This window comes from Alligator sinensis, unplaced genomic scaffold (genome assembly GCF_000455745.1).
Source record: "Alligator sinensis unplaced genomic scaffold, ASM45574v1 scaffold1546_1, whole genome shotgun sequence".
In the NCBI taxonomy this organism is placed as follows: Eukaryota; Metazoa; Chordata; order Crocodylia; family Alligatoridae; genus Alligator; species Alligator sinensis.
This window is the reverse complement of record NW_005842689.1, coordinates 385926-395742: the sequence shown is the minus strand read 5'-3', so window position 1 is coordinate 395742 and position 9817 is coordinate 385926. Positions and strand designations below refer to the sequence as shown.

The 9817-nt window shown below is 53.3% G+C and overlaps 1 protein-coding gene across 1 annotated transcript in view; it reads left to right on the top strand.

Moving 5' to 3' along the window:
* The first annotated feature begins 597 nt into the window (after window positions 1–597).
* PPP2CB (protein phosphatase 2 catalytic subunit beta) overlaps window positions 598–9817 on the top strand; it is a 62902-nt gene continuing 53682 nt past the window's right edge. Inside the window, exon 1 of the mRNA XM_014524871.2 lies at window positions 598–618. The gene's annotated coding sequence lies outside the window, so the exon portion shown is untranslated. The remainder of the gene's footprint in view (window positions 619–9817) is intronic.

Genomic DNA, 9817 nt, shown 5'->3' with positions numbered 1-9817 from the left:
TGAATCACTGTCCCTTAAAATCGACTGAATTCGAAGTGAATACTTAATGCTTCACGCAGGTCTAGTGTGCACCTACACACAACCATGTGGCCGGGAACACAGCTGGGCAGCGTGAAGTGCAGCTCCCTGCAGGTAAGTCCATGGGGGAGGGAGGGCAGATCGAGGCTCCCATGGTGAGGGAGGGAGTGGGGCCAGGAGCTAAGGGCACTGCCCAGCTAGGACAGTGCATGGGGCTGGGGTGTGGAATGGGACAGAGCCATGGGTGGCTCGTCTAGGGGGCATAGGGGCCATGTGCCTCCCCGATTTGTGCGTGGGGTGGGGGCAGATGCAGGCTGCCTGCTGTGGGCCTGTGCTCCCCACCCTGCTTCCCTGCCCCCAGTGTCATCGCACTGGCTGTGCCACCATAGTAAGGCACCTCCTGCCCGCCTGGCAGCAGCAGGGGTGGTGGTGGAGGTGTGGAGTTGTGCCCCCAGCTGCCACTGGGCAGGCAGGGAGCACATGGCCAGTGCAGGGCTCCCCAGGGGAAAGTGAGTAGGGCGGGGAGCCCTGAGCCCTCAGCAGGTAGCCCTGCTGTGCTTGGCTCTGGTGGTGTTGCCACCAGCAGTGGTGGAGGGGAAGGTGGATATGTGTTCCACCTTTCCCTTTTGAAAAGGTGGTCAGCCTACCTGGCACCCAAGCTATCCCAGAAAGCGGTGAGGGAAAAGCTGAGGGGAACTTAAAGCTTGTGGGGACATACCAACCCAACATGGGAAGAATTTTTGTCATACAGCTGTGGTGCTTGTATTTATGTTTTGATTAGGTTAACCAGAAAACTGGTTTGTGGTTTTGAGGGAAATGTGGAGACCACGGAAGGATGCCTGGTGGAGTGCTCAGTAGCAGGCAGCCTCGCTTGAGGCCAAGGACCCAGGGGTCTGAGGTTGGTGTGAGGCATTAGGACAAGGTTGGGTGATTTAAGGCCAGAGTTAGGCATCCTGGCCTGGGGTCAGGGACCCAGAGGGCTGTGGGCCAGTGCTGGCTAAGGTTGGGGGAGTCAAGGCCAGTGGCAGCTACCTGGATTGGGGTCAGGAACACAGAGGGCTGAGATAGTCGCAGCAACTGTACTAGAGCAGGGGCCCAGAAAGCAGAAGGCTGAGCCTAGAGTAGGCTTAAGCCAAGGGAGGGCCAAAGCCTGGGGAAGGGCTAGGACCAGGGGCCCAGAGAAAAAAGAGAGCCTTGCCAGAGCCAGGCAGGCTGATGGGAGTGTTTGTCAGGTGGGCCAGAGGGCAACTTAAGGTAACATCTGCAAGGTATGAGCATGGCTACGGGTGGAAGGAGGGTACGAGTAGTCTATAAGGCAACTGGTACCTCCGCTAATAGGTCTAGGAGAGCCATAGCATAATGTCCTTTAGGGGCAAGGTGAAACTAGACAAGGCTTACTCTGGGGCCCTGGGGGCAACTTCCCCAAACCTAATAAACCGCATCAAGGCTTGGCAGGTACAGTCGCCCCTGGACCCTGATCCTGTCACAGGAAAGAATAATTAAATGTGTGAGAAGTAGGATGGAATCATAGAATTATAGAACCAGAAGGGACCTGTACGATCATCAAGTCCTGTCCCCTGCCATGAGCAGGAAGTATTGGGCTCAGATGAGCTTGGCAAGGTGCCTGTCCAGCCTTGTCTTGAACACCTCCAAGGAGGGCGACTGCACCACCTCTTCTGGGAGCGTGTTCCAGATTCTGGTGACCCTTACAGAGAAGAAGTTTTTCCTTATATCCAGCTTGAATTAACCCTCTATGGGAGCATCCAGATGAGCGTGCACATGCCTCTTACAGCATCTCAAAGCTCTTTGAGATGCTGCAAGAGGCACGTGCAGGAACGAAAAACTGTTCCCTGGGCTGCAAATTTGCAGTGTGGGAGCAAAATTAGACCCCTGGATATCCAGAAGTCAAAAACACCCACAGAGGAAAAAAGTGGGACAGGGCTTGAGGCAACTGGAGGCTGGGTCCTCCACAGAGATGCTCTGATAGCCAGCCAGAGCGTCTCTATGGTTGGCCTTTGCCCCAGTGCTGAAGCATGCTACCTGGCCATGTGGGGAAGGCAGCGTGCCAGCCGCAGGGAACTGGACCCAGGCTCCTGCCAGTAAGTAGAGGGTTCAGGGGCTGGAGGAAAGGAGAGGGGACCATGGGGGGACCTCCATCAGCCCCACTCACTGCCCCAGCCCCCCTATGGCCGCGCCCGCCCCCCTATGGCCCTGCAATTAAAAAAGAAAAGAAAAGAAAAGAAAAACCGGCACTCACCAAGCCGGCACTCACCACAGTAGCAGCTACTGTCAGCCCCCTGGCAGCACAGGGCTGGGTGACAGCCGGATACCCTGTTGACCAGAGTCCCCACAGCCCCTGGTACTGCTGGTGAGCACAAGACTTATTTTGTTTGCTTGTTTGTTTGTTTTGGTTTCTTTATTTTTCAAGTGCTGGGAGGCTGGGGCTGGGTGGGGCAGCCATCTAGGGGGGGTGCTGCAGGAGCTGGCAGGGGATGGGGCCAGGCAGAGCAGGAATAGCCCTGTGGGGGCCAAGTGGCCTCTGTGGAGGGGCTGTAGCCCCTGGGGGGGGGGGGGGGGCAGTCCATGAGCTGTGCAGGGAGGCTGCATCCTGCTGGGGGGAGAAGACCCACCCTTCCTGAGCACCCCGCCCCCCCCCGACACAGTCCCTCCACAATCCACCCGCACCTACCCACATTCCTCCACAGCCACCAACATCCCCTCCACCCGCCTTCCCACCCCACTCCTGCAAAGCCTGCTCTCTCTCTCTCTCTCTCTCTCTCTCATATAGTGGTCTTTTGTTTTAGTTGTGAAGGAACATGGATTTTGGGGTATTTTAGACAGTGACTTGTGGATTTTTTTATCAGGGATTTTTCATTTTTCAAATAGGGAACACCAGAATTCCTGCTAGGGAGGCAAGTGGCAGGACCCAGGCAGAGTAGCCTGATCAGAGATTGTACCTTGGACCCAGCTGGAGGTGGCTGATCTCCTAGCCATTTGGAGCCAGGAGGACATGCTGTGACAGTTCAAGGCAGGCCACCACACTGGGAACATCTTCCAGGAGATAGCTGCCCAGATGGCCAGGCAGGGGACACACACGGCTGTAGTGCCTCGCAAAGTAGTGCCAACCCTGCAGCCACAGCCTGCTGGCAGCTGACCCAAAGAGGCAGATGCCTCTACTGGCTGTGCAGTTCCCATCTGGGTCTAGCAGGTACGCAACAGGTCACAGCCAGGCAGCAGCCCCCACTGCTGCAGTGGGTAAAGGGTGCAGGGAGCTCTCAGGGCTGCTTCAGCAGTCCAGCTGGCATAAGGGGTAGTGTCCCCAGGTACCAATTGGCTGGGCCTGAAACTCCTGAGAGCAAGTAGCCCTCAGGTACTTGACAGGGCAGCTTTTTGTACTGATGGGGCTAGGACAGGGCAGCTTTTTATACTGCTGGGGACAGCAGAGGTGCTAGCTGCAGGCTCTAGCTCCACCTGGCTGCAGATTCAGGAGGAGCCAGGCAGGGTTTTTTTGCCCCAAGTGGCATAATTTGCCCCACATCAAAGTGCATGTCGGGGCATGTGTGCTGAGGCAAAAAGCCCCGCTTCAAATTTGCACAGCTCCTATTTGCGCTGCTGCAAGCACACATGCTTGCATGTGTGGATGTGCCCTATTAGTTTATGCCCATTGGTCCTCATCCTCCCTTGAGGTGCCCTCCTGAATAGTTGCTCTCCTAGTTCTTGATGCTCCCCCCTGAGATACTTGTAGGCAGCTATCAAGTCACCTCTCAGTCTTCTCCTCCTCTGGCTGAGCAGGCCCAGTTCCTGGAGTCTCTCCTTATAGGGCCTACCCTCCATGCCCTTAATCAAATGGGTGGCTCTTCTTTGTACCCTCTTGAGTTTATCCATGTCCTTCTTGAAGTGCAGTGCCCAGAACTGGGCACAGTACTCCAGGTGAGGCCTCACCAATACTGAATAGAAAGGGAGGAGTACCTCCCTGGATCTACTGGCCACACAGTGGCTGATGCACGCCAGAGTTTCATTGGCCGCCAGAGTTTTATTGGCCCTTTTGACAGCCTTGTCACACTGTTGGGTCATATTCATCTTCCAGTCAATTGTGACCCCTGCCGATCTCGTTCAGGTGTTGTGTCAGCCAGTAGGCCACCACCCATGGTATAGTTGTGGTGAGGGTTCTTCCTACCCAGGTGAAGGACCTTGCACTTCTCCTTGTTAAACCTCATCTGATTTTGTTCTACCTGTAAGTCAAGTCTGACAAGGTCCTCCTGGATGTTTGCCCTATCCTCTGGTGTGCTCGGGTTTTCCTACAACTTGGTATTGTCTGTGAACTTAATCATTGCGCTTTCTACCCCTTCATCCAAACGGTTAATGAATATATTGAATAGCGTGGGTCCAGGCACCAATCCCTGGGGACCCCACAGGAGATGGCCCTCCAGGATGAGGCCATTCCATTGATCACCACTCTCTGGGAGCGACCTCTGAGCCAGTTGTCCACCCACCTCACTATAGACTGGTTCAGCCCAGTACTCTCCAGTTTGTTAGAGAGAATCACCTGGGAGACAGAGTCAAAGTCTTTCCTGAAGTCTAAGTAGATGACGTCAACCTTGGGTCCCTTGTCCAGATGGTTAGTGACCTGGTTGTAGAAAGATACAAGGTTCGTCAGGCATGATCTACCCTTGATAAAACCAGTAAATGCAACAAAGGTTTACCAAAGATAGTGCCAGACTAACCTGGTAGCTTTCTTCGATAGAATAACTGATTTGTAGATACAAATCAAATAAATACAATCTTGAGTAAAGCACTTGTTAAAATACCAAATGGGTAAAGCTGTAAAATGGGTAAGGGAATAGCTAAAAGCACTGGCGATGCGTAGTGGGGTGCACGCAGGTGCATGTGCACCTCCTGACCTTGGCAAAAACAGGCTGCCAACACTGCCGGCAGTGCCTGTAGGTGGTCGCTGCTCGCCACCCCTCACCCCCACTGCTGACACCTCCAGCAGCGTCTGCAGGTGGTCTCCGATCTCCTCTGGCCACCACCGACGCTGCTGGTAGCATCTGCGGGTGGTCGCCAACCACCGGTCAGCGCTCACCACCCTGCTGCCAGCAGTGCTGCGGCCACCTGCAGGAGCTCACTGCTTGCTGCCGTCACGCTCCCACTGCCAAACGCATCACCGCTTGAGGGAGCTCACCATGCCCTGCCCCAGCCTCTGGGGCCATGCAGCATTCATGGCTAAAAGGGAAGGTATCAAGCTGTAGGCAGGTTACTAAGAGAGCTCTTCAAAGGTCAGTTCTAAGACTAACCTTGTTTAATAGTGACACTACTGATCCCAAGGTAAAAGTGGGAGTTCAATGATGAGAATTGCTGATGACCCAGAGTTGGGTGATCTTATCAATACAGAGGAGTATCAAGAAGTTGTACAGAAAATGAGATGATTTGGGGGATTATAGTATAGGAATGGGATGAAATTACATAATAGGAAATGCAGGGTTATGCACTTGGGGACTCATCATAAGAAATATTTTGGCAATCAAATATGAGTTTTTCACTGGCAATTGGCTGAGAAGGATAGGACCTGAGTATACTAGTTGATTAGAGGATGATTATGACATGTCAGTGTGATGCAGCTGTGAAAAAGACAAATGTAACTTTGTAGATGTATCAAGAGGAATATTCTAGGAGAGAGAGAAAAGTGTTAACACTTATACAAAGCACTAGTAAGGCCTCATCTGGTGTAATGTGTGTATTTCCAGAAAGATGCAGGCAAACTACCAAGTGCAAAGAATGGTTACTAGAATGATCAAGGGAATGAAGGAACTAATATGACAGGAGACCAGAAGAGCTTGACTTCCCTTCAGTGAAGCAAAGGCTGAGAGAGTACGATTGTTGTCTATAAATGCATCTGGTTGGACATCAGGGAGAAAGAAGAACTATTTAAGCTAGCCAACTATGCTAGAATAAAAATAAGTAGTTAAAAATAGCTATAAATAAATTTAGGCTGGAATAAAAACAAGTTTCCTTACCATTAGAGCAGTAAGATTCTGAAACAAATTTCCAATGGGCATAGTGGGGGGCAAAGGAAAATATCTACTTTAAAGATGGAGCTTAGTATGTTTATGAAGGGGATAATCATAGAGGGAGAAAAAATTATTTGGAGGATGGGGGGGAGGGCTGAGCATGTGCGCAGACCATGGGGGAGCAGATTGAAGCCCCAGTGGTGAGGGAGGGAGTGGGGCAGGGGCAGAGGCTGGGGTGAATGGGGCCCCAGTGGGGTTGGGTGGTGGGACAATCGGAACTTGGGCTGCTCGTCCAGGGGTGCAAGTGGGATCCTGCCATTGTGTGCACCTTGGTGCAGGCCCAGGTGGCATGTGCCCCCTCATCTATGTGCGGGGCAGAGGCAGCTGCCACTGAGTGCTGGGTTTTGCTCCTTGCTGCAGCTGCACTGGGAACAATGCGACACCATGTGCATCCACCCATGTCCCTGGATGTGCCGCCGGGCTCTGATTGTCCCACAACCCAGCCTGGCCAGGGCCCCATTCACCCCAGCCCCTGTCCTTGCTCTACTCCCTCCCACACTGATCTGTTTGCCCCCCCCCAACCCCTTCCCCTTCACAAAGGAAGTAGGCTGAAACTTGCCTGCTGTGCTGGGCAGCCACACACTGGGGCTGCGATCCTAGCTGCATATCTGAGTGTGCACATCCCTCTCCTCTCTGCTGCAGCAGCCCAGAGCCTGCATCTGGGCTGCCCTGAAGCCCTACCTGCTGCCCTGCGTTTGAGGGGGCTAAGCCCTATTAGCTCTGGCCTTCCGCCACCTATGGAGATAATGTGAGAGGGCCTTGCAATGGCTGTGGGTTACACTCAGTGACACATGTCCTTTCAAGCACTATGTTTCCTAAAACAAGGGAGGAGGGAGTTGTGTGTATAAATGGTAGAGCACCTGTGGATGGAGGCCTTCTGACACACACACATGGATTCTGTCAACTACACCTTTGAGATGCTCTGAGGTACTCTTATACCTTCAGGTGTCTCCTTCAGCTCCAAACCCCTCTCTGGCATCTGCTGCTTGACTACTGGGAGCACCCAAGGGTGCCTTAACTTTACCAATCTCACCCAGGTCCTATTAGCTCTTGGCTGAGGAAGTTTTGCCAGCTTAAGAATCATACTTATTATCTAGCATGTGCTTAGAAATTACTGACCCTCTCCTTTGGAGAAAAGACCTACCTGTTTGCTCAAATGCTCTGAAATCATAGTTACCACACAGACGGTAAGTTATAAAAGATAACAAAAAGATTAGAACAAAAAGATAACAAAATGTATTAGAAAAACAAATGAAAACAGAAGAATCAGTAACTGTATGCTGCATACAGACAGAGATATGAAAATAAACCAATAACTAAGGTCTCTGATTTGTTCTTTTCTCTGCATCTTAGCCCCTCCAGCTTCTACTTATGACCAAGCCAAAGTCTCTGCTAATCTGTGAGCTCATGTTGCCTAGCCCTAGGTCATGTTGGCCACAGGGGGGGACTAGAGCACCCAATGCCTGAGAAACTTTAGTTGCCATGGCAACTCTTAAATACTTGTCCTTATCAGATGGTTTACACTTCTCTACTGAATTTTCAGGAAACATATATTATGCATACAACTTCCTGCTTCTGGGTATCTGACTGGCAGGTTGGGGGTGATTCCAGATCTAACTATAACAAGGAAATACCAGATATGAAGACTGCTAATTCCATATCCTTGGTTTTCAATTACCTTAGTACATTATAAACTTTGTCTTATTCTCCCTACTGTGAGAAATACAAATCTTCCTATTAGATTGTTTTTAGGTGTTACCTTGGCTACTCTTCCCTTTAAAATGTCAGTTCATCTTTGGAATGGCCTGACGCAAGTGTCTGGGACTAGTCCACAAAGGCCTATCCGGCCAATGATTAAGCTTAGCCAACTCTGATGCAAATTCTTACTCAACCCTTCCTAAGTAATACTATAAAAATATAAGAATACATTCATATCAAATACCATAATTCATACAAACATATGAATGACAAAAGCCAGGTACAGCTTCTCTTAAGTTATCTGTACACGCCATAAAGCAAATCTAATTCAGGAAAACATGCGTGACGTTCCATGAACATTGGGGGTTTGTGACAGAGCTTAAATAGTTGCATTAGTATTGGGGTCTGCAGTGAGGATGCATGTGTAAGAAATGGGGGGAGGAAAAAAGCATGTTATGGTTGGTGGTGTACCTTGGGAGGAGAAATGGGCTGTGGAGCACACTTAGAGAAGAAAACTGACTTAGTGTAAAGGGATGTGTGTGGTGAGGCTATAGTTTAGGACAGAGTTGTCCAGTTGGTGGCCCATGGGCTCTAACCAAGGCACAGCTCCCCCATCACTCCTGCTGCTGCTTCCGCTGCTACCACAGCTATGGCTATTGGGGGTCTCGGGGCTCCCCTCCAGCTTCTACTTCTGCCACTTCCTCTAAACCTGGGAACTGGGCAGGGCAGCCTGCTGGGCCCACACAGTTGCGGGGCCTGGAGAGTCTGTACAGCATGAAGTCCTAAGCCACTCAGAAGTTGGACAGCCCTAGTTTGGGCATGGGGCTGTGGGTGGCAGAGAGGTGCATTGGTGTGTTTAGAGCAAGGGTGGCCAAAATTCAGACCACAGGTCAAATCCAGCCTGCCAAGGGATTTTGTCTGGCTCATGGCAGGTCCTTCAGCCCCTTCTGATCCAGGTGTGGGAGGAAGACTGGGCCATGGCTTATGTGGCCAGTTCTGCTGCCCCTGGGTGCACCGCAGGGCTGGGGCAGCACTGCAGCTGGACTCACTTCCCAGCAGCCCCTGCAGCAGCTGGATGCAGGTGGGGTCTCCACGGAAACCAGCCCGGACCTGTGTGGGCAGGGCAGGCAGCTGAGTGCATGGGATGGGGCTGCTGCCAGGCAGGGAGCATCCAGAACCAGGACCATAGGGTGCTCGCAGTGCCCGGGCAGAGCCACAAGGCACTGCCTGCATGTCCCTGCGATGGGGGCGGTTCCCCAGGCAGGGGCATGCAGGGAGCGGATTACAGCTCTGCCCCGGACCCGGGCCCTGGCCCCGTGCTGCCGTGGCCCTGCAGCCCTGATCCCAGCCCCAGCCCTGCCCGTCCTCCTCCCAGATGCTGTTCCCCACAGGGCAGCAGCCCCAGCCCATCTGCCCAGCCATGTGCCCTGTCTGCACGGGTCCTGGCCAGTCTCCATGGGGACCCTGGGCATGACAATGTGGGGCCAGGCCTGGGGCAGAGCCACGATCGGCAATCCGCTCCCCACATGCCCCTGCCCAGGGAACGGGTGCCCATGGTAGCGGTATGCAAGGAGCGGTCCCGGCTCTGCCCGGGGCCCTGGCCCCACACTGCCATCGCCCACCCGTCGTCCTCCTGCAGGATGCCGCTCCCTGCCTGCTTGCGGCCTGAGCGCGGGGCAGAGCACTTAGGAAGTTTCGGTGAGCTGTGGCCGCGGGAGGGGGTGCCCACCAAAACTCCCAATGAGGTCCTCCAGCCCAAATAATTGCCCACCGTGGTGTGTTTAGAAGAGCCGTGGTGCGGGCGGAAGGGCAGTAGGGCCCTTGATGGGTGCAGCGTGACATGAAAGACGGCACTGGGGAGGAGAGGTGCGGGGGCAGCTCTGCAGGCGGCAAAAGGAGGGCCGGTAGGGGCTGCGGCCCAAGGTACAGCTGAGCCATTGCCCTGCGGGGTCTCTGTGCACAGGGCGAGGCGAAGCGCACGCATGCGCTTACAGAAGCGGCCTCTCTCTCCTGCGCCGCCGCGGGCGGGCCCG